The sequence below is a fragment of the Zonotrichia albicollis genome, chromosome 13 (genome assembly GCF_047830755.1).
Source record: "Zonotrichia albicollis isolate bZonAlb1 chromosome 13, bZonAlb1.hap1, whole genome shotgun sequence".
NCBI lineage: Eukaryota > Metazoa > Chordata > Aves > Passeriformes > Passerellidae > Zonotrichia > Zonotrichia albicollis.
In genome coordinates, this window is record NC_133831.1 from 5541696 (window position 1) to 5566354 (window position 24659).

The 24659-nt window shown below is 40.1% G+C and overlaps 1 long non-coding RNA gene across 2 annotated transcripts in view; it reads left to right on the forward strand.

Annotated features, from left to right (window-relative positions):
• The window catches only part of LOC113459638 (uncharacterized), a 237609-nt gene that overhangs the window by 4517 nt on the left and 208433 nt on the right, over positions 1-24659 (forward strand). The window contains exons 3-5 of one of the 2 annotated variants that reach the window (XR_012582406.1): positions 11899-12022; positions 14449-14659; positions 22512-22651. This is a non-coding gene — a long non-coding RNA (uncharacterized LOC113459638). The remainder of the gene's footprint in view (positions 1-11898; positions 12023-14448; positions 14660-22511; positions 22652-24659) is intronic. The other variant, XR_003381071.2, reaches the window with a different exon arrangement.

Consider the following 24659-nt stretch of genomic DNA (forward strand, 5'->3'; position numbering starts at 1 on the left):
ATGAGACTAAAAATTGAGTATGTTGAGATTTTTTGCAAATCCATACATGAATATTTTCAGAATTTCACAGAAATACACTTTAAAAAAAGACTCCCAAAGAGCTGAAGCTTCTTCTTTTAAATAGTTGTAGTGAGCTTCCCTATGTGCTTTAAACACCATGATTTTTATGGCTGTTGAAGAGTTTATTTATGTACTTGGAGGATTGTGTCTAGGAGATAGAGGTGTTGGAAAAAGAAAAAAGATGCTGTTCAGCCAGCCAGAGAACTAAGAGTTGACAATTTACTTTCAAAGAAAAAATGAGAGTGGCACATGCTGGAAAAGTGTCTGGATCTGTGTCGGTTGTGCTGCAAACTCTGCCTGATTGGACCTCTAGCCTTGGGTTCCAGTCCAGCCCCTGTGAGCTTTTCCTGGAAGTTTGCTGAATTCACTGCATTCCCTTCTGTGTTGGTAAATGGGGTCCCAATATTCAGATTTCGTGCCTCACTCTGAGTTTGTTTGCTCAGTATGGGAGCACGTGGCACGAGCTGCACGGAGGTGACCCCAACCTTTGCTGGCCTCTTGGCAAGGAGCAGCTGCAGGCAACACCACCTTTTGCCTTCCTTGTTAAGTTGGACCATGGCAGGAGCATTTCCTTGGGCATCAGAGAGTGCTAAAAGTTCCTTGAGGAACGTTCTGGCTCTGAGCCATGAGAACTCTACTGTGAGAGAGAAGGACAAACAGAGGGCAGAGTGTCAAAAAGTTATGTAACATTGGACAAGTCCAGGTTAAGGTCCTGTGATAGTGAAATTAGTGAAATAATCATTGTTCAAAACAGCAATCATTTTCCTGGTTCTTTTTTTTTTTTTTTGGCTTTTGTTTTGTTGTTGTGTGTAGGGATTTATTTGTTTGTGGTTTTCAGTTTTTTCTTTCATATTCTGTAAATGTCTTATCAAAGTTCAGAAAAGAAGTCTCTGCTAACAAGCATGGGGAGGAAAATGTTATCAGCTGAAGGCCAAGTTAATAAAGAGTTGCCTATTTATTTAAGACTTTGCTTGTGGATGAAAAGAATAATTGCATCAATAGTTGATTAGGCATTAATATCTGTAGCAACCATTAAACTGCTGGGAACTTGTAAATGTGGTAACTGGTATAGAACTGGCTATAAAACTGGGTGCTGTTTGACCTAAAGAAACCTTAAAAAACAGGAGGTAGTCAGGAACACAAGGGTGTTCTGCAGGTGCTGCTACTGCCTCTCCTTTGCTTTTTTAGTCCAGATTTTACTAGATGAAAATTACTTTCATACTGAAAAGTAGAACACCTTTGACTATCCAAACTTAAACTGGATTCAAGTGTTTCATTAGTTTTCATAGTTAGTTTTATTAGTTTCATTAGTGTTCATAAGTTAAAGATTTCATCTTTTGCAGATTTATCAATCACCCAGATATCCAATCTTTCAATGTTTAACTGATATGTGGACTATAATGTTTCTGTGTCTTTAACAAGGAGCATTTTATGTGTCACATAGGGTACTTGTTTTTAAAATGTTTTCATTTATTAATACAGTTCTCTATACTTACATGAGAAAATATCTGAATCACCATGTGATGCTAGGTAGTTTTTAATTATATGTAAATGTCAGTATAGTACATACATACATAAGTACACAGTGAAGTCTCTAGGAGAGTGAAATGTTAACCACAGCTGAGTGGTGAAAACAAGAACAGCTCTTCTTATGTGGAAACAAGAAATCAGAGGGGAAAACCCTTCTTCTCTGCATTCAGTTTCAGGATTGATGTATGTCCCAGGTTATGCAGGAAGGAGAGTTCATTGCCTTGCCCAATGTCCACAGTTGATATCCTTATATCCCACAGCAGAGGTGCCATTATTGGCAGTGGCTTTGCTGGGAATGTGTCAGTGCTGCAGGAGCTGCAGCTCTGCAGGTGCGACTCACTCTGACCCACTCACACCAGGCACTGAGAACTTCCTCAAGGCTCCAATTGATTCCATCTGCTAGAGGAAGGATGCATTTGACACAGGTGTCTGTTGGCCTTTTCAACTCCAAGTGGCCTCTCTCCAGCTGGCTCCGTGATGGGACTGTCCACAGAGGAAAGGGGAAACATCCCTGTGTGCACACTTCCTTTCAGAGCAAATCTTTATGCTTGGGAAGAACCCAAGATACTTCAGCATGCTTCAGATTGGTTTTCTAGAGAAAAAGTTTAATGCAGGTATTTGCTGCCCATTTTATCTTGAACAGTCTGGAAGAGATGGTCACCATATCCTCTAAACTCTTTCAGTAGGCTCAAAACGATGTCCTCTCTTTTTAAAATTTTAAATTTAAGAGAACCAGCATGCTCTAGCTTTGCTTCTCAAGCTTTGCCCTTTCATTTCTTTTTTTTTCCTAACAGGCACATGCCTTAAGCACAGGTGGCTGCTGTGGTTTTTTATTTCTGATGATAGCTATTGACCTGCCAACTGGGTATTCTCTTGGTAATAGTAAACAGGTTCCTAATGGCTAAACTTTCTTCCATTTAAATTCTGTAGTCCAAAAATAATCTAGTTTTTTATTAACCAGGGAACATTATTAAACACATACATCATTTTTACCAGACTCTACCTCTGTAAACCTAAATAAGTTTTAAGTCAATGTTTTAGGGTTTTGTTGTTTTGATTTTCTTTCTTAAAAAAAAAAAAATTGGGATAGGCCTCCAAACAATGGAAATTAAAAAGTGGATCTAGTGATTTGTGTGTAAGTAGAAGGCCTGGGAGCTAAAAGCTATACACAATTTTGACAGTGTGTTTGAAATTACATGAGAAAGAGTATCTGTCTGACGAGTAGCAGAATCCTTGCTGGTTATGACAGGCTCAGAATCAATAGGTGATTTCAAGGAGTGTACTTCTCTGGATTATTTTGTTTTATATGACACCTAGATTTTTTTTTTTCTATTTACATAACTTGTTTAAATTGTAAAACTCCATTATACTTTCTCAGCTATTAAAAGAAAGGGGAGACCTTCCTGGCATCAGCTGGATGACCCCTTAACTGATTATGAAAATATCAGAGCTTTCTTATGCTGATGTGGTCTGGGCAGAGCCCTTCTGGTACAGCCAAACCATATGGAATTTATATCTCAGTCAGTACATGGGAAAATGAGAGTATTTACTCCAGGATATGGTAATGCTCTCAGTGACTCTCTGAATCTTTGTGAATGAGTGTGAATGCTCAGGGAATTGACAGGCTGCTATCACAGCCTCAGCCCAAGTGCAATCCAGCAGGCTCTGGTCAAGCTCTTGCACACACTGCTCTGCCAAAGGACTTCAGCCTTCACCTACAACCTCCTTGTTTTTCCATTACTAAGACTTTCCCAAATGTGCAGAGCCAAAGGGACATATTAACACATGCCTGCATGCCAGAAGGCACAGCCTGTCTCTGGGAGCAGGAAACACGTTCCTTGTTTAACAATGGATGGAGCTCTCTGCCTTTGTTTTTCACCTGAGTTAATCTTGGCCACCTTACTTGTATCATTTAGGTCACCTAATATGTAATGTGAGTGAACTGTAGCTGGCCAGCATTTCCAAATTTCCCTTTCCCACAATGATGGGAAAAGACAGCTTTAGTTTTCCTCTTGCTTCATTAGGATGTCACCTGGGTACAGTCCTGTCCTATTGTGAACTTCCAGAAAAGTCAGTGGGTTCAGCATTGATGATCCAGCTCATCTGGACATCCCTTTGCCTGGCTAAAAATCCATGTGTTACTACAATCAGTAACTTTTACCATTGGCATGGCTGCTGCTTCTCTTCATAAAAAATGTAATTTCCTTATTTTTTTCCAAATGTATTCCTACTCTGCCTTAAAGGATGTATATTTTTCTACCTTTCTACCTATCCAAACTAAAACAAAAAAAAAAAATCAAATGGGATTTTCTGGATTGCTCATTTCTTGAAACAATCCATGACCACAAATGGGTAGTCTCAATGGAGAAGAAGGCAGAAGGCTCCAGAGAAGTTAGTGCTAAATGGCATGAGAATCAAGTGGCCTAATCTAGAAATGTGGTCGGGGCCAAATTGTGGTTGTGTAGGTTTTTCATTTATCTGGTAATTATTAGTGAGAGAGGACTGCTTACTCTAAAATATTTCCTTATTTTTCTGGATAATTTTAATGTATTTGGAAATTTTCTTTGTTTTCCTTCAAGAGATGTTTTTGAAAATCATAATGTTTTAGCCATTTGTGATATACAGCCCCCTCTCAATACATATAAAAGTTAATAAGTGTATTTCTGATTTTTTAGTATAAACACAAACTTCTAAAATACATGCGAGAGTTAACAAGTGTATTTCTGGTCTTTTAGTATAAACACAATCTTCTAAATCCACATGAGCTTTTCTCATGACCCCAATGGGAAGAAGTAGAGGAGAGGGAAAACCTGGATATAATTGGTTGAGGGATGGGAGAGCAGTGCCAGAGAAGAGTCTGCTGCAGAAACCTTTCCCTAGCCAGGTGTCCCTGCAGCAGGGCTCTCCCTCCTGGAGCCATCCTTCACAGAGCACAGATTTCCACTGCCTGTCTTGCAGGAGTGAGCTGAGGGGTCCCTCACAGCTGACTTGAGCAGGGCAAACGTGATGTTGGGTTGTCTGGCTTCCACCTTGGCACTCAGTGTGGAATTTGGGAGCTCTGTGGGGTACCCAGTGCTGCTTGTTAGCCTGGCCTCACATCTCAGCAGCAGCCTGGCCAAAGCCCTGCTCTTTGTGCCTCTGCTGTGCCCCAGACACCACAGGCACAAGTAATTTTGGGTAAGTCTGTGCTGAAGTTTGATTTAATAAATCCCTCTAATAAGTGCAACAAAGGAACAGGAAAGATCCCTTTGGTGGCTGAGCCAGCTTAAATGAGCAGAATGCTTTCTAATTAACAATCCAGTGGTTCACTTCACATGCTTGGCTTTCTATAAAGTGAAAAATACCTTTAAAGCATTCAAAGGCATCTTTGTTTTAAAGGAGCAGAGAAATGCTGCTCCATCCACTGACCACCACCACTGATCCTAAGGCCATGTGGCCCCAGGTCACTTTTGCAAAAAGGTTGCCAATATTTTCTCAGCAAACTCTCTATTGATTGCATAAATACAGTACAGTACCCATGAGGTAGTGTTGACCTGTCACATAGTAAAGATGTGGCAAGCCCCATAATTCATTACCAGTTGGAAATAGAACATCATTGGAGAGATAAGGATAACAATGACTTTCCATCCAATGATAAATTACTAGCAGCTGCATTATTTTCCCTCACTTATATATGGCTCTCTTTATTGAATTTAGCTTGAGATAAATAAATGATCTGCCAGGAGCCTGGTTAATATTACTTCTCTGGGACCCATTTCAGGCCCAACTAGGCTTTTGCTGATAATATCTTTAAGCTTTTCAGTAGGGAGAGACATAACATTTGTTTCTGACAAGAACCCTATGTCGCCTTATCTGTTTCATTTGAGAGGCCGTCGACCTCAGCTTCTTTAGTTAAAATGAGAGCTTTACTGTAGAGGCTAAGTTCTTGAACTTGACTCTCTCCTTACAATGAGATTATATGTCCTGGTTGTAAATTTGAAGCCACACATGATATACAGTTATTCTTAGCATTTCCTGTTGATCACAGGGTGGTATTGATTGGTCCCTGCTTTTGAATCTTTCTCTGATTTGTTTGGAAAGGAATTCCAGTTTTTTTATTAGTATTTTTCACTCCACAATAATTTGTGAGCTTGTTGATGCACACTCATATTTAACTTCAGGCATTTGTTCCATTTGCAAATGACAGTGGGTTTTTTCCACAACTTCTCCCTCCTCCTTCCACATCTTAAACATATCCACTTAGTTAAAAATAAAAAAAAAGCCTAAGAACAAAAGATAAACTCTTTCTGTAAATCAAGATGCCAGAGAAGGCAGTTGAAGCCCCACAGTTCTTACTGCTGATAATTCCTGTATTGTTTCAGTGATCCTGACTTTACAGGTTCCTTTGGAAAATTTGAAGCAGGGAGGGGATGGAGTGGAGGTGTGAGGCAGCAGGCATGATCAGCCTGCACTGCACTCCTCCAGTTACTGTTTGGATACCTCCATTGTGGTATTTTTGTTATTTCTGGGAAGCCCTATCATCAGGTTTTAGATTAAAATCGGACAACTGCCATTTTTCATGCAGCGTGAATTAGAGGAAATTAAACCCAACCACTTCTGATAAATCCTCTCATAAATAAACTGGCTGGTGGTGTTAGATACGAGTCCAGCCACAGTTTGATTCACATTGTAGTGAACAAAGAACAAGTTCTGTCTATTTTAATGCTTCATCATCATTATTGTTATTTATACTGCAGGAATGCCTGAAGGCTCCAGCTGAGTTTGGAGACCCCATGTGCTAAGTGCATAATCAGCCTTGCCTGGAAGGGCTTGCAATAGGAATGAGATAGAAAAAAAGGGAAGAAAAACTGTTACACCTTCCTGTGCCTGCTTTACAGTCAGGAAACTGAGGCTCAGGGAAGGAAAGCAGTCAGCTCAAGGCAGTGAGGAAAGTCTTTGGCAAGGTTGGCAACTTCCAAAAGATCTTCTGAGCTTCTGCCAAGTGCCTTGATGTAAGATCCTTTCCTACAGCCTTTTTGGGGGGTCACCTGTCTGCTCTATGCTTTCCCACTAGGCAAAAGTTAGAAGATAAAATGGGAATATGATGATAAATCTCTTTTATCTGATGTTAGAAGAATTTGTGGTTAGAAAAAGAGGCACACCCTAAATAGCATTTGCATAGGTTCATGTAAAAGAAGATATAATCTGTGTGCATTTTAATTTTAATTTGAACAATGTCTTGTCTTGAAATGAAATAAGGAAAAATTGCCTTTTTATATAATAGGAGTAGTTTTGGCATGTACTGGCCATTTACCCTGTCATATCAGAAAATAAAAAAAAAACTTGTACAATGCCCCTAAAAGGCAGAAAGGTTAATATTTATTAAATTAGAAAAATGAGACAGTCATGTGACATGCAGTTGGTGTAAGCCAGAACCCATTCTTATTTATCTTGAGACGCTGACAGGATCTTCTCACCAATAATTATTAGCTAAACTCTTCAGAAATTCATTTCCCTTACAATCACAAACACAGGCAGCAGGAGAAAAAAACCAAACAGGTGGTGGACATGAAATAAATTATTTGCTGCCAAAGAATGAGAATGTTTTTCCATTTCTGCTGTGCTGCCATTCTAATGTTTCCCTGAGCACCCAGAAGGCATCAGGATGGGATTCACACACTTGCACAAAGCCAAATTAAAGAGGCTTCATGCAGGGCTTTCCACAGAGGACTGAATTGACTTTGTGCCCTTGTGTATACTCAGTTTGTGAGCACAGGGAGGGGACTGCAGCAGTTGCAGCAGCCCCCAGAGCAGCTGGGACAGCTGTTCCAGGGGATTCTGACCAGAGATTCCAGTAGCTTTGTCACCAGATTACTGATCTCATTTCTGTGTGGTGATCCCTTTGGGCCTGGAGGTGCAGGGATTGCTTCTTGGAGGGGTGAAGTCATCAGGCATCCCTCACTTCTGTCCAAACCATGCCATTGGAGAGGGAAGGGTGATGTATATCACTGGAAAAGTTTACTCCAGTGAATCATTCTTGCTGAGAGCTGTGCAGTGGTGTGGGTGAATGCAGCCTCTCCTTTTTGTGAGCCTCAGAAGTGGAATGCTGAAGTCACTTGACCAATGTGAAGGGAAGTTCAACTGGGAATAAAACAGTTTTGGATTTGATTAATAGAACACCCCTCCTTTCCTGGCTAAGAAGGGACTGCTTTTTCCTGGTACATGGGTCGTGCCTGGATTACCAACCATGTTGCATTCATCAGTGCCATTTCTCTGTACTTTGTTCACTCTGCCATGGAGGACTCTTGATCCATACTGCTGTTCCCACAGAAATGTTTTTCCATACAAACCATCTCTATTATTCAAAGTAGTTTCTTGAGTCTTCTTGAGTAGTCCTATGAGGCTACCAGAGAATTGTATGTCAGTGAGCTGCTGAGAGATTTTATAGCATTGCTGTCAGTACATATTTGACAAGGATCTTCTACAAACCTTGGCAGAGGAAGTGTAGCTTCTGTATCTACCTCTAAATCTGGTTTGATTCAATGGAACCATGGACTCTTTCTCTTTTTATCTTTTGTCAGTCTCCACTCTGACCCCCTGTGTGCAGTGACACTGCAGTAACTCTCCTGCTGGTCACTAGATGCCACCTTTACAAGCAATGGGACCTACCTTAGGTGGTGATTTTTATACCTGCCATGGGAGTCACTGCCTTTACAGCTCTTACAGCAGCAGATCACACCAGTGCTCTGTGGCTCCCACCAGTGCCAAGTGTGCAAATTTAACCTCTCTTGCTCAGTGGTGCTTCCAGAGTGGTGTGGTGTCAGTCACTTGCAGTGTTGCTCACAGGGACCTGGGCCAAGGCCAACAACTCAATTCATGTTATTGGCTGAGTAAGAAAAATGCCACTGGTGCTGACCTTGTCATAAATCCACAGCCCCTGTCCCCACACCACCAGCTGTCCAGACCAGTCCTTTAAGGGCTGATTGTATCTGTGTTCTGGTTGCTAAAATTGTTTGGTTCTTTTGTTATTTCAACTCTGTGGTCTCAGAGGAGCAAATTTCTCAATAATTTTGCCTTCTCATCCCCAGTGTGTGCTGTGTGCCAGCAAGGCTGGAGAACAAGGCTGTCTTTAATGAAAAAGCCCTGCCTTTTCCTCCTCACAGTCGTACAGGTTAAACACGACCTCTTGTTTCTGTCATTCATCCTATTAAGAAAACCCCAGCCTGCCAAGTGCACCCTCATTTGCCAGTTTCCAGGGGATGGCAGGCATTTATACCTGAATCATAAACCCTGAAGGAAGGGCTTTATCTGATGTGGTACACCAGCTTTAATGGGCTGGTCTGTGCAGCTGCAACACCTTGGGTGAAAATTTCAGCAGTGCCTCTTAAAAGTAACCAGCTTGATGCTGCCTGCACTGTGCCGAAGGACACGGCTGTTTATGTTTACAGACCTTGCACTTCACTGCTGCAAGTGGTTCTTTGGTGGCAGGATCTAGTCAAGCAGTGTCCTAAACTGGTTGGATTCAGTTTGAAATTCCAGCTCTGCAGCAAGATTGAATGAGGTTGGACCAGTTATTACCCTCTCCCGCCTCTCTTGTAGGATGGAGATGCATTAATGTGTTGATGATGTAAGACTGAAGGAAGACTTTGCTTGTAGCCATTATTGCTGAACCAGTTGTTCTGATGATTTATCCAGAAAGCCCTAAGTGTCCTTATAAATGTAAGATTTCTCTTTTTTTTTTTTTTTTTTTAATTCTTGAGCAGATGGAAGACTTAGATGGAAAGGAATAAAAAACATAATTTGCCGAAGCTCTCAATTAATCATAATCAAGTTTGTGCATGTTATACTCTACAAGGGTAACAACAATGAAACACAAGGAGAAAAGGATGCTTTCCTCAGGCAGTTCTGGAGACATAAAAGCAATAAAGAAGCATACTTCAGAATAATGTGGAGATATATGACTGCACTAAATAAAAATGCTTCTTTAACGTACTGTAAAAATAAAGATGTTTAGTTAGATTTATCATTCTTGTTACAAACACAAATTGATCCCTTGGACTACAGCACTGTCTCTGAAAGTATCCAAGGAATGGTTGCAGCCCACTATTTTCTGTAATTACTCCAACATTGTTTTATTTGCTAAAGAGCTAACTGGATTATTCCTTGTATTCACTCCAAGGTTAATATATGGGGCACTTGATCATGCAGATATGGATTTTTGACTATTGCACTATATTCAAGCCATATTTTAATTTGGTATGTTGAGTGGAATGGTTTGCTTAGTATTTTCCATGAGCCACATCTAAACCTGTGAAAAGACATTTTTAAAACTAGTTTTACAAATAGCAACACGTGGTAATTGAAAGCCACCCCACTCCCCAAATCCGCTCTTGATTGACTTGAGAACATTCAAAACCAGTGAGATTCGTTTCTGCAGCTTCATTCAACCATTGCAATGAGCAAATGAAACAATTGTTTTATTTGTAAGAGGAGATTATCCCTTGAAGGCAGATAGAAGGATACTGCCCACAGAACCCCATTTGCAGGCACAAAGAGCGCTTAGTCAATTTTTGGCAGCAATACTGAAGCTATTAGTTTTGGATATGAGTTCACTGATGTTCAGTGCTGTAGATTTCCAGTTAGTTCATGAAGGGCCTTTAAAATTACACACAGAGCTTCATTAATTGCTTCAGAAAAGAAGCAACAAATATCAGGCCCTTAAAGTGTGTGTGCACAGAATGGCCATTGATTTCAGTGAATGTTCCCCACTGGAGAGCTGGTCCCATGTCCTGGGAAGGCAATCACAGTTTGTACAGTAGTTGCATCAGCATTACCTCAAAGTACAAGGGATTCTGCAGGATCAGGCCCTGGTAGCTGTGATTTTTTTTTTATTTAATCTCTTTCATTCTCTTTCTTTCTCTCTTTCCAGTTGTCTGTATACATGGTTTATAAACACGTCCACACACATACATGTATATATTCCTAATTCAGTGCATTAAAAGTTTAACAGTTAATGTGTCAAGTTAGAGACCAATACAAGATGACAAAGTCAGGGTCTTTCAAAAGAAAAAAAAATAGATATCCAGTTCTGTAGTCTTGAAGGGTTTGGTTTTTTTAATTTCTATTTGATAGAATAGTGTCTGAACATTTGTTCTGCAACCGGCTATCCATAAAGGAGAATTTCCTATGCCTTCCTTGCAAATGGCACAACCTCATGTGATCCCTGATCACAACAAATTGATTTATTTAAATAAAAATAATGATCTTCTTTCCTTTCTCCAGCCCCAGCAGCAAAATCCCATGTAACCCCAATCAGCAAATTGATACAGTTATCTTCTTTTGCCCTCCTTTCTCCAACCCAAACAATACCACCCTGATCCCCAAGTAATAAGAAAATGATTTATGCAAACAAAAATAATTATCTTTCTCTGCTCTCCACCCTCCAACCGTATAATCTCAGAAGCTCCTTGTTTAACAAATTGATTTATTTAAATTAAACAAATAGTGATCTCCTTTTGACCTCTGTGGAGCACCTCTGTGGCAGACTCCTACCACTGCAACCATCTCACCCATATGCTTAGAAGGATGTATTTTAAAATATAACAGCACTTCAAACTAACCTTGATACTTTGTTACTCCTCTAATCAAAGCTTATGGGAGCTCTGTTCTTGGGAAATGAAATTAGGACATGTGCCATCTGAAAATTAGGAAAAGTAAGTCAAATGTCACTGGACATCACTGCAAAGCTTTCAAGGAGCAAGAGGAAGAGTCCTGCTTTTCAGTGGTTTCATTGACATGATCTTGTTCTGTGTTTGATAGTCCTGAAGGTGTATAAATACATATATATGTACGTGTTATCTGTGTATTTTTTTTCCTGTGCTGGTTTTATTTTAATTTGTATTTTCTGTGCTGTCCAACCAATGCCTCTGTTGTGTGCAGCTGCTGCTTAAACAGTCATTTGGGCATTTTACAGAATTACATAATTATATGTGCCATAAGCAAAAGTGCAAATAGTCCCACTTAGCACCTAATCAGATGATATCTGTTGTGAAATGCTGGCAGAGAAGCCAATAGATATGACTTACTTTGTGTTAGCTCTGCTCCTTTGGAGGCGAGTATGGGCTGCAGCTGGAATTTGGCAGAGATGGAAGAGGGATTAAGTGATAGTGGGGGCTTGAGTGTGTTGTGTACAGAAACATTCTTTCCTCCACCAGTTTCTGTGCTGTGCCATGCTCAGAGCAGGACAGTGGTGTCAGCCAGTCTCCCAGATTTTGAAATGGTTTGGTGTTTTTGCAGTTCATTCGCACTCTGTGTCTGCTTTGGTTTCAGACCCACATTGCTCCCCGACAGAAGACAATGACATGATAGGAGTGGTGACACAAGGCTCTTACTGTTACATTCAATAATTGATTCTCCTGGATGGATTGTGACTCCCTAAAGGTTGCAAAGAGAGGTAAGAATGATTGGACAGCTTCAAAAACATTAGTTCCTTCCAAAGTCAGAAAGTTTGTACTCCTTTGCATCATTCTCCTCCATGGTCTAGCACTCTTTGGGATTCTTTGGAAATACATGGGAAAATCATTGAGAGAGATTGTTTTTATTAACCAGGCATTTCTTTCATTAATTTTTGGGTAATTTTGAGTGGGTTTTTTTTTTTAATGTTCAACACTGAATTGGGAATCACCGTGTGAAAAAGCTGATTTTGTCAGTTTTTATGATTGTCACAAACTCTACGTGGGAAATTCAAATGAAAAGAAAAATCTTGCAGAAACTGCTTAAGTTGCAAAATAGAAATATAGATACCTCTGAAGTTTTTCAAATCCCACCTTTTTTATTTTGTCCATTTGAAATATAATTTTTATTCTTCCAAAATCCAAATAATTGAGGTTTTTGTATGTGAACACCTTTGGAGATATGATCTCAAAATATACTTGGATATTAGTTTCAGAATACTCTATTTCAAAGTTCAGTCCTTCCCATGCATTTTAATTACCTTTATTCCTGACTTGCACAAGTAAAATGAGGTGAGACTCACGCTATAACATTATGCAAAAATGCTGCCATAAAAAAATTAATAATCTTGCTCTGAAATTACACCCGGACGATTATTAGAGCTGCAGCCTTTTAAAAAATTCAGCCACTGTCTATTGTCTTGCCAGAGAGGCAAGTATTTCTACAGATGGCTTGGAATTAGTAGAACATGAAATAATGTCAATGGTACTGGTAAGAGGATTAACCAGCAGTTCTGATGTTATTGAACGGTTTACAGAGACCATATTAAACAGCCACATCAGTCCACAGGTCAGCCCTGCAGTTCTTCAGCTAAGCAAACACAGATGCAGGACTCCCTTTCACGGCCATCATTTCATGCCTTTGACATATGTTAGGCTCTTGGGACTCTGTGGCATATTTACAGCCTGAACATTAAAGATTCCTTTTCTTAGATCCTTAGTGGACACCGACGTCTAAGTCAGCAGCAAAAGGAAAAGCAGGAGCCCAGGACACCGGGGATGAGCCCAGCAGCACAAACGTATCAGTGAGGAATTTAGCTGCTAGGAAGTTCCCTGATGAAATGCTGGGGCCTTTTTCAGTTGCTGACAAAAGTTCTCCTTAAGAATCCAGTCAGTTTTAAATCTCTTTTTCGTTCGGGTTGATCTTGTCTGTGTTTTGCCAGAGCTGCCTATGAAGCTGCAGTGGTTGAATTTCACAAGGAGAGAGGGTTCAGCTCATGTCAGCACTGCCAGGCCTCTGTGCTTGTTCAAAGTTTCTGCAAATCTGCTGGGACTTAAAATTGGCCAGAAGAAATTGAGGGAACAGTCTGTCTTACAATATTCCTGTTTCTTTTCTATTCCAGCAGAAGCTTTGGCAGTTCTTTATTATTTTCCCCAGTTTTTTGTTTCTCTGAAGCAAGGAGTCACAGTCAAAAAAAAAAAAAATAGCACAACTATGTGATGAACAGGTATCTTTTAGATACACAAAATACATACTTATTATCTAGTGAGAAGAGGGTGGGACAGGTTCTTCTTGTCTATCTGAATAGTTTTACCTGTCTCAATCCTGAAAACTTGTCAGTTTTCAGATAAAGATATAGGTATAGACATGCTTTGTTCAAAGTAGAATTCCTGAGTGTAAAGGTTGCTGACAAAGGTTGCTATTTGTATAGAAAGAAGATAAATCAAGTGATAAAATACAGAGCTTTTGCTCAATAATTACTTAATATGGTGCAAATTTTAAGTGAAATTTCCAGCCTACAGCTGCTCCACGTGTAGCCACTTCTTCCTGAAAGAGGAAATAAGCACTCAAGCAGAGAGTGTAACAATGAATTACATTCAACCTAGAAGTGCTTTAGCATGTCTTCAAGAGCTGCTGCCTGCTTCAGTGATGGATTGTAAGTTAGCATGGAATCCCACAGGCATGTCAAGGTATTTATGGAGTGTTCTGATTGCTTGGACACTCCCAACAAATGTACAGTCAGAGCAGCAACCAGAGTATCACTGTCTCCCACTTTATTTTATTTATTTATATTTAGCAAGTGCTGGAAGATTACAAACCACCAGGCACAGCTGTAGCTGGAATATACTTTCCAAAGCTTATTTACAGTAGCTCTCACTCACAATGGGTAATGGTATATTACTCCATAAGTAGTTCCATTGATTTCAAGAGATCCATTAGAGAGGTTCCACTCCTTGTACAGCTGAGTGTATCTCAATTTGATCCCATGGTTGAAATGCAGAAAGAGCTCCTTTACTGCTGTGTTCTTAAATGCAACAACAGTTTGATAAGAGCCCTACACCAAGCCCTCCCCCAAAAGCTCATAATAGTGCAAAATACTGATGAGGCTGGAGGGATAAGGTTTTGCAATATTTTATTTCCTTGCAGAAGCAGCAATACATGTTCTTCAGTTATACAGAGATGAATGTTTATTCCATGTGCTGTTTTCAGCTGTGTACTTACACCAGTCCAAAATCCCAAAGAGGAAAGTAAAAGCTGAGATTCCCATCAGTAGCAGAGAACATCAGGTGATGTTGATTTAAAGAAAACATTAATCAATCCAGATTTGCTTGGAACGGGGCCCAGGTTCACTCAACAGGTTGGTGAACCTTAGCAAATGTTTCTGTGAATCTGTTCTGTGTTTTGACTTTGTAACATGATCTGAAATCATCTGAGTTTCATGTGGTTTTGTTGTGCACGTTTGGATCGCTCGTGGGGCGAATCCAGGGAAAGACAGAGGCGCTAAATTTTGCATGACGTGGAAAGGTAAGAAGTGCTTCACTCCTCCTGACACTCCCTGACACCAAAGTGAACAACAGTTGATGCTGTCAGCACAGTTTTAAAAGAGGAGACAATCACTGTCTGTCAGGCTCCTTGTGTCTCCAGGAGTCTTTATTTTGGAGCCAACAGACAGTCTTCAAATCATATAGTGAAAATCCCTATCATGAGTTTTGTTGTATTCCTTTTCTCTGTTTCTGGTAAATGTCAAAAGTCTTACTGCATGGGCAGGTACTGGAGTTGTGAATAGTATATTATGTTTCTTGATGTATATTGGTTTGAAGAAGTTTTATAGTGCTTCTAAAAATTAGGTTTTTATGTTGAGTCTATGGATGAACAACTTGTGTTTTAACTTTATTCGGTTTGTTTCTGAATTCATAAAAAGGTGTATTCAGCCTCCATAGCTGGATATAAAGTATTTAAGATCCATCTACACCAATCAGGTAAAAAATATGATGAGGTGACACTTTCTATTAATTTTATTTTCAGTCCAAACTAGAGCCCAGAGCAATAAAGATGTGAGACGCTGTGCGAAAAACAAAATCTAATTCATCAGAGGATGCCAAATTTTTCATTCTGTTTCAGGGTGAGCAACAGAATTTTGCTGGAGCTGAGATTTTGGAGACAAAGGCAGGTGGGAGGGGCTGTTTATTTTTTTACACTGATTCACTGCCTCATAATTGAGACATGTTTGTGGATCAGTGGGATGACTTAGGAGGAGCTTAGAGAAAAGGAGGCCAGTGAGTGTAGCGTAGTGCCCTGGCATATATACAAGCTCAGAGTAGATAATTTAACTGTCTCTTCTGGCTTTAAACCTGAGGAAACTCAAAGGAAAGATCAAAGTCTGCAGAGGTTATAGGTAAGAAAAAGATGTAACAGGCTGGGGTGTCCTTTATTGCCCCTGAGGTTCAGCTTTCCTTAGCACATCAAGCAGACTGGGGTACAGCCACAAAGGGAATGGTCCTGCCAGTCCATTCAGATGTACATTAGGAAGGAAGAGCAGCTTGCCAGTAATATTCAGGTTTAAATTGATCTCTTTATTCTCCTCTAAAAGAGTTCTGTTTGCACCCGCTCATATCACTGCATTTTTCCACTAAGGTTGTCTCACTTATTTAACTTGACACAGGGAGTCCCCTCTGAGGTCTTTGAGATTCCAGCCAGCATTGGAAGTGACAGCCCAGATAAGGCAGGTAATCATATCAGACCTTGGGGGACCACACTGACTACTTTTTAATTGATAATTCCAAGTTTCTGTAATAAATTTATTTCTTAATTATATGCATCATGTCGTACATGGTAGCTAATGATTACCACTAGTTTAAGTCTGCAGCCTTCAAGACATCCTTCTCCCTACCATATAATCATAATTTTCCTTCCAAATTAAGATTTCCTCAGAAAGAAAATGAACAAAACCTGCACATTAAATCCAATTCCTTCCAAATAAAATAAAAGTAGGTAAATTTAAGATACTAAGTTAAGTAAGTGATTTTAATTAGAGGATAATTTCAGGAAGATCATAAAACATTTAAATAACACTGATGTTATGTATATTTAAGCAGTTTTATGGAGAATTAAAGTCTTAAATGGTAAATTTCAAATGTAAATACAAAAGTCGATGCAAGAATGTTAATTGCTTTTCCTAAGTTTCTCACATGGCCTAGATGTTATGGGAGGTATCCAGAATTACATTCATAGTAATAATGTGCCCAATTCAAAGCTTATTAAAGTCCTTGGAATTTTTCCATGGATTTTAGCAGTCATTGTATGAAAACAACAAATGCTTTTCAATGTCTAACTTCCAGTACTGAGGAAGTCGCTTATATGTCTAAATTATATATGTGATGTCAGTATTCTAGCATAATGGTAAAGTTTTAGTTCAAAATTCCTTTTAATAGCCAAGAAATTTAAACTGACCTTGAGAACTTATTCAGTTACCTCTTTAACAAATAAAATTACATTTGGAGCAACAGACATTTTACACCAGCACATTAGTTTATATAAAAGAAAACTTATACACCAGGAGAAGCTGCTACAATTAGACAACAAAATGTGGCAGCAAATTGAATTATCAAGATTGTGAATTCTCCCATGCCTGTCTGTAGGTCAGCAATACTCTTACATTAGTTTTGACTTAAATAGATCAAATTAAAGCTTAATTTTACAGTTTGATAATAAATGAAATGCGTAAGGCTTGAAAATAATGAAATTAAAATCAGGGGTAGGAAGGCTGAAAAGTCGTGATGGATACATTTTCTGAATTCCTTGTTGGAAGAATGAGCACACAATGTAGTCCTCAGCAGTTTTCCTTCATTCTCTGAAAACATTTGCTCTTCTGTGCGAGCTTGGAAGAACCACGGGCACATCCCTCCCATGGCTGTGTCAGACTGTGGATGGAAGTGGCAACTTTCCATGCAGGTTTTTTATTCCATGTATGCATAGAAATCACATTCCAGGGACACCAGCAGTCAAAAAAACCAGAAGTGTGAATGCTGTCACTGGGGTCTCCTTGTGACTAAATTGTTGGCATGTGTGAGGAAAAATACCTCAAGGGACTGGTAGTTCTTACTGCCCCAAAAAATCCAGGAGAAGCTTTCTTTTTTTAATCTAGAGAAGGTTTTCCAGGGAAAGCTGTCCTGGTGCAGATGAGAGGTGAGGCAGTGCCCACATCTCCTGTGCCCCAGTGCCTGCTGGAGGCGATGCCAACCTCAAAGGCTGCCCAGAGCCTCCATGGGCATTTCTGGCAGAGGGACATGGCAGGAGTTCAGCCTCCTGGAGAAGCCACCCTGCCTGTCTGCGTGAGCAGGGCTGGAGGCAGCATAAACCTGATCTTTTCTTTCTCTTCAAAGCATTTAGCATCCCCATTACGCACAGTCCGAGGCACGCGATCCAGGACGTTGCTGTGCCTCTGTTTCTTCAGCTGTTGCATGGGGATATTATTATGCGCTTGTCTCAGATGCTGAGAGGGTTAATTAATTATGTTTATGAAACCCTTTGAGATTCTCAGATGAAAGGTGGCTTTGGAATTGTTAGGTGTTATTATAAGAAAAAAAGAATGATTTTATTGCTTTATGTTAATGGTTAACATCTGCACCACAAAACCTGCTTGATCACATAAAGATTCTGCTAAGCATTTAATCCTAATTTGCAGGCTGATGCATATTCATTTTATTTAGAAGATTAATTTAGTCATCAAAGGTTAATCTGCCTCGGGTTTGTAATTAGACAGAGCAGTGACTTGGTGTCTCTGGGCTCACCCAGGTTGCGCTGGGTTTTCTGAGTGGGCAGAGCTGTAACTGTCACGTTTTCACTTCCAGGTAGTGCTCAGAGTGGGCTTAATTTGTGGAGAAATGGTGAGTGGTAAAAGCCTTGGCCAGTTTGAAGATTAAAAATAAAAGGAGAGGCACAAGCCAATGAACAGTCAATATAGTGAATCTGAGAATGCTGCTTTGATTTATCCCTGGCAGGTTTACTCAATGTGATGTCAGGGGAATAAGCAAGGGATTTTTTTGTATGAACATGTAGAACTGATTTAGCAGATTTCACAATCTTTGCTGTATGAATCCTGCCCCTCTTTCAAAATTACTGATTAGCAGTGTACAGAAAGTTTCTGAACTAAAAAACTGTGAGGCTTTCTGCTGAAAAATCTCAGATTTTAACTTTTAGCTCATGTTAGGAGACATTGTTGAGAGGTCATAAAATGTGACCTGTAGCTGCTTGTTCTCCTGAAAATTAATCCTTTTGTGCTTAAGTTTGGCTCCTTTAATCAGAAGTCACTAAAGAAAATGTGATCCTTGTGGAGAATGAAAATCATGTTTCCTTTGCAGGTACACCAGAAGGCACCTTTAATTACTGTTTATAAAGCTGGCTGTTACTAAGTGTGAAGGATTATTAGTGCCAGGTATTGTCTTTTGAAGTGAGGAAGAGCAGTGGCTGCCTCTGTCATGTGCTCATGGCTTTTCCCTTGTGTAAGGGAAGGGGAGGGTGATACCAGAGGGTGTGTGCTGTGCCTCAGCACAGCGTGAGGCAGCCAGGTGGCCTCCAGAAATCTGGGGTGGGACACCAGGGTGGCTGGGGACGAGCTCATCCTCACTGTCAGGGTTGTCAGAGGGCAGCTCTGAGCCTTGGGGATGAAGCTCACGCAGGGCAGGACGTTGGGAGCTTGGAATGGGGGACAGAGCTGGGAAATGGCAGAGGAAAACCTCGCAGATGGAGAATTTGTCCCAAAAGCAGCGGTTTGCCCAACGTGAAACCAATACGTGCTACAAAATAAGTGCTGTAAATGAAAATCATGATACTAGAATTTAGGAATTTGGCCAAAGCTTTACATTTCATTGCAGCTTGGCTTTGGTTGAGTTTAGAATCCAGATTCCATAGGGGTGGTTGCTCTTTTTCCCCAGCACAGCGCTCACATCTCTATTATGATTTGCCAATTTTCCCCTCCTCTTTCTGGTGCAGAACCTCAGAAGCATCCAAGAAGGGATTTTGGAGACCATAAACAGTTCTTAATTGAGAACAGCCCAGAATCAAGTTAAGTGCTAGCTTGACTACCAGAATATAAATGAAACTCTTTTATTAAAGCATTGTATTTTAATTATTATGAAGAACAAGTGGCCTAACGTGAAAAAGCTTTTAACATAGCAGTTATTTGCTTGATAGCTGATAAGTTAATTTTGGATGGATTATTACAGCTATTGCTTTTGTCTTGTTCACTTTCATTTTTACTTGATCTAATAACTGTTTACTGATTTTCATTTGGGCTCGTGGTGAACTTCTAATTCAATTGGTAATAAATTCAGATTGGTTGAGGCCTGTTATTGCAATCAGGTTTCCTATTTCCAGTTTAAAAGGCCAGTGGAGTTTTGCTGGTGTTTTGAAGGAAATTGGAATTGTTTTGAAACTGATGATTTGCAGAGCTGTTTGCAGGCTGACCAATTGGTAATCAACAGTAAACACTTCTCTGTTCTTTACAAGAAGGATAACCAGGCATGCAATGAGAGTACGTGATGGCAATTCACTAAAACCAGGAAAAAAAACTCCAGACAGCCAGAGCAGGTGTCACTCTAGTGAAGTACTGAAAAATAATCTCACTCCTGCATTGTTCAAGCCCTTCATTGGTAGCCAAGAGATTGAGAGGAGAATTACACACACGTTTGCTGCAGATTTTAGACAGTTTATGCTGTTTTAGTTCTCTCCTCAACCTGAACCTTTAGTGTCTTCACTTGCATCTTAATCCTGAGCTGATTTGTCTGAATGGAAGACAGGTACCACTGAAATGTGGATTGTGAGCTTCATCTGTCATCCCTGCTGCTGTATCATTGACTTCAGTGAGCTTCCAGAGGAATGAGTCTGGCCCACAAGAGGATGTGAACTGTCAAGATGATAAACCTCTTTCTCATCCATTTGAAATGTTTGTGGGAAAGAATGCCGTAAATATTTAGCAGCTTGTGTAATTTGAGAGGCAATGCAGGGGGTTTTTTAATTTTATTTTTCTCCCTACCTTTCCATTTTCTTTATTAAATAGAGGAAAACCTTGCCTTAGGCCCAGTGTGCTTATGACAGGGAAAAAATATCTGCCAGAATCTCTATTACTGCTCAGGCCTGTATATATTGTTATTGCTCCTGTATTTGTAATAGCAAAAAGTGACTATGTCTCTTATAAAAAATCCTATTTGCAGAAAAATACCCTCCTCCCTCCACTTTTTCCAAACCCAGCACAGTGTGTGAAGAATCCAAGAGCATTTATGTTGGTTCTGTCAATGCAGTGGGGCTCTAAGCAGCATGGATGTAAGTGCTGGGCACGTGTGCTTTGAGTGATGCAGCTCCTGAAAACAGGAGGGAACAGAGATGTTGTAAGCTGGTTTAGCTTCCTCTCCTTTGCATTTTTGTGAGTGCAGCTGCACAGAGAGCATCATTTAAATCTACTGCAGCCCAGCTTGGTTTCTGGTGGACAGAAGAAATAATGTGAGACTTGAGTGCTGCAAACCTTGTATGTCCCCACTGGGGTCACCTATTTCAGCACTTCCAAAGGCAGCCGAGCTGATTGCTTGCTTCAACCACCATCAAAGATCTTGCCCCTTCCTATTTCACTGCAAGGAGCTGCTGTGAGTCAGGCTTGGGTGGAGGGGGGAGATCCTCCACCCAGATTGCCAGCTCAAGCTTGCCAGGCCTTTATCTTGTGTTCTTAGGCAACAGTTAGAGTTCTGCTCCTGGAAGAGCTCAGGGTTACACTCAGAGAAAAGCACAGTCCATCCCCACCAGGCACCAATGCCTGGCTGCTGCCTCTTCAGTCCTGGGTGGAGCAGGACCCTGAGGGACCCCCATGTCTGTGCTATAATGGAGCTGGTTTACATTTCATATGTGAAAGGGATGGCACAAGGTTCATGAATATTCTCCCTGGGACTGAGGCTATCCGTGTGTGTTACAATTGCAATTTTCCAGTCTGAGTGAATATGTAAAAATTCACATTTATGCACCATTAAATTTATATGATACTGTCCACAAAATCAACGTTTTGGAGCTTTTAGACCATTCTTAGCATTTCTCCCTTGTGCAGGGCGACTCTGAAGCAGATTCTCCTTGATTGGGATATCTAGGCAGCAGCTCCCTGGCAGTGTATCCTCCTCTCCAAGAGCTGTGCCAGCTCCAAGACTGGTTGCTGGTGCCTTCAAAGGATGAGAAGTTGGCACCTCCTTTGGCTCCTGTGCAACCCAGTGCTCTTCTTTCCCAGCAGAAAGATCTCTGCTTTCTGCCTTTGCCCTCGCCTAGGGCTGAGATGTCTTTATCACATTTTCCCTGTGGGCACAGGAAGTGATATTATATAAGAAAAAATTTTGCAACCCTATTTCTACTAATCATTGCCACTCCTACTGTAATAACAGACAGATGCAACATACACTATTCATGTTTCTATTATTTTTTGCTACAGTTTGCATGTGTTTTCCATTTAATTACAGTATATGAATTTCGTATCTCTCATTTTTTCCCTTCTTGCATTTAAAATTGAATTTGATATCTGTGATATACAGATAGGCCTGTGGTAAATTGTTTGATGCACTGTACACTCTTAAGTCTGTGTCTGCAAATCTCTTAAGTGCTCTGAATGTTTTCCAGTTTTGTTGGTGATGCAATAGAATCTGGGATGGTATTGGAGTAGTTTCTGCACAGGGCAGAGGAGTAGCTTGAGCATTTAAAGAAACTTTGCTTGACAACAGTACCAACAACAAAACCAATCACAGCCATTTTTAGTTGTTAGAGAACTCTTTGCACTTTTCTATCTCAAAAAAAAATTGCAAAGGACCTTTCAGGAGGAGAAAACAGAGGTGTACTGCTCAGTGATGACCAGGATATCATCAACAGGGTAGTGACAGCACTGAAATAGGACCCAGATTTTTGTGAATCACCCACTCAGTGGGAAACATAACAATTCAGGCTTGAAGATCTGTGCTGTGTACTTGTCAGATCCTTTCTTTATCAACCTGTATTCCCATGTTTAAATTGAGCATGTTTTAAAACTTGAGAAAGGAGATTTCAGCCCAAGTTTTGCATGAAATAGGCCAGCTGAACTAAAGAGAAACAAAGAAACATTGCTAAATGCTTTTTCCTACATTGAAATAATAGTGGAAGTCTTACTAACAGTGGTCTCTGCCTCATCTGTAACTTCCCATGTGTTTCAGAAAGAGTTGAATTTGCTACTTACCAAGAGAAGAAAAACAACACAAGAATTTGGTGAATGGGCGTGCTTTGGATTCACACTGGATCCTGGAAACAGAATTGTCCCCTGTGGATGTAGAAGTATCATGGTATCTCTCCTCAGGTAATAGTCAAGTCTTGTTTTTTTCTAAAGTGCAATGTCTGTCTGCAGTGTGTTCTACAGATCAATCAATCAGCTAAAAATGACATGATTTTAAAACAATGGGTGGGTGCTTACTTAGTCCACACATAGCTCATAGAGGCTTTGAAGGCTTGATACACTCCATTGAGTAAAAAACTATAAATAAAACAGATTAAAACATCTTTAAATGTGCATTATGCCATCAAGCTATTCTTTTTGAAAAGAGCTGTGGTGTTTGAGAAAAGTTAAACATTTTCAACAACTGTCCAAATTCATATTTACACATAGTTTATGGTGTACAAAAGATATGTCAGTGACAACTCTTGGGCCCCAACAAGTTTTATTAATTATTCTTTGAATAAAGTATTTTTGGTCACTGAAACACTGCAAGTAGACAGGAGACAGCTAATCACTGGGAGAAATGCTGATTTCAAGGGAACTTGCAATTTACTTCTCCCACAACCTTTAGTAGCAAATGGCAAAATATTGATATGGGGTATATGGAAGAGACCTGTAGTTCATACAGGCTTTTAGTACATGTTTGTTCAGCCAGGTGAATAAAAATACATTTCTCTTGGTGAGAGCTCTCCTGGTCAGTTCCCAGCTGGGAATGACCAGCATTAGGGCTGTTATCACTGAAGTGTTTCTTCATTACTTGTATGCCATCTAGGACCTGCAGATGTTTTGGTATTCTGAATTCCCTAGACACCCAATATTAGATGATTTCAGTGTCCTAATTCCTGTTCAGTCAATGAGGAGCAGGGTCTGGGGGCTTCTGGCTTTGTTGTTCAATGAAGGGTACAGGGTGATGCTTGAGAGACAAAATTTCTTTAGATAAGAAAGTTCAGAGTAGGGACCTTACTTTCCTGCTCGCCTGTGATGTTATCAAGCAATAATCCTTGTTAAGTAAGGATTAATGTTCAAACATGATCATGCTGATGAAATGTCTTTTTGGCTGCAGAGGAGACCTGGCAGAGTCTCCCTGTGCTGCCTTTGGATGGTTTTATAGTCCTCGTTCACATGAGCCACTTTTCCTGGAAGTGAGGTGGGGGATCATCAGCTTCTCCCACTACCAGGAGGAGCATCTTGGGCTGGGATCTCACCTGTTTCTAAGAATAATGCCTTAAAAAAGCATCTTTTAGTTGTAAAGCTCCAAAACCAAGTTCTCTGTCAGCTCTAAAGTTGTTTTGGATTTCATCAGCTTGTTTTATCACATGCTAGAGAGTGCCAGTGTTAAGAAGACTTGTCTTAAGCAATCCTCTTAGTGTTCCTGAGAGAGGTGGTTATGTTTTAAATATAGTGAGTCAATCTGTTGTCCATCTCTTATGGACAACTTGATCAGACCCCATGGGGCAAAGTTAATGGAGTCTTGTAATATCTAAAAAGCCCTTTTAGCAGCAGCACTGTTTATTTTTCGATTGTACTTCTTATTTGCTAATTCCCATCTCATTGCAAAACTTTCTAGGTACTCTGATTTCGTTATCTGACTTGTTAGGAGTGAACATGGCCCTTAAGGACTCCTCTATTTTTGGACAGTTGTCAATTTTACCAATTAAAAGAACGCCTTTGGATGGTTATCAGAATCTGGAGCTGAAAACATGTTTGCAATTACTGATGACATAGCTGTTTCTATTTGCTGCTCTCTCTTTTAATTCCCAAAAGTGATATTTTTTTTGGCAGTAGATATGAGAAAATATGTCACTGTGTATAATTACAAAATGCTGTTCGTTTCTGTCTTGTAACTGTGGGGGGTTCATTGGTACAACACATTTGGTTCCTTCTTGGCTCACTCAACTGCATGACACACATTTAAGTGTATTATTAATTGTCATGTTAATATTCATTATCATGTTAATTTCCATGGAATCATGTAATTCTGCATGCCTCCAAATTTATGTTCAAGGGTATATGCAAGCAGTAAAAAACCTCCACTGAATGGTTTCCTAGAACATTGTAATAAGCCTTAAATAAAATCACCTTCTGAGCATTT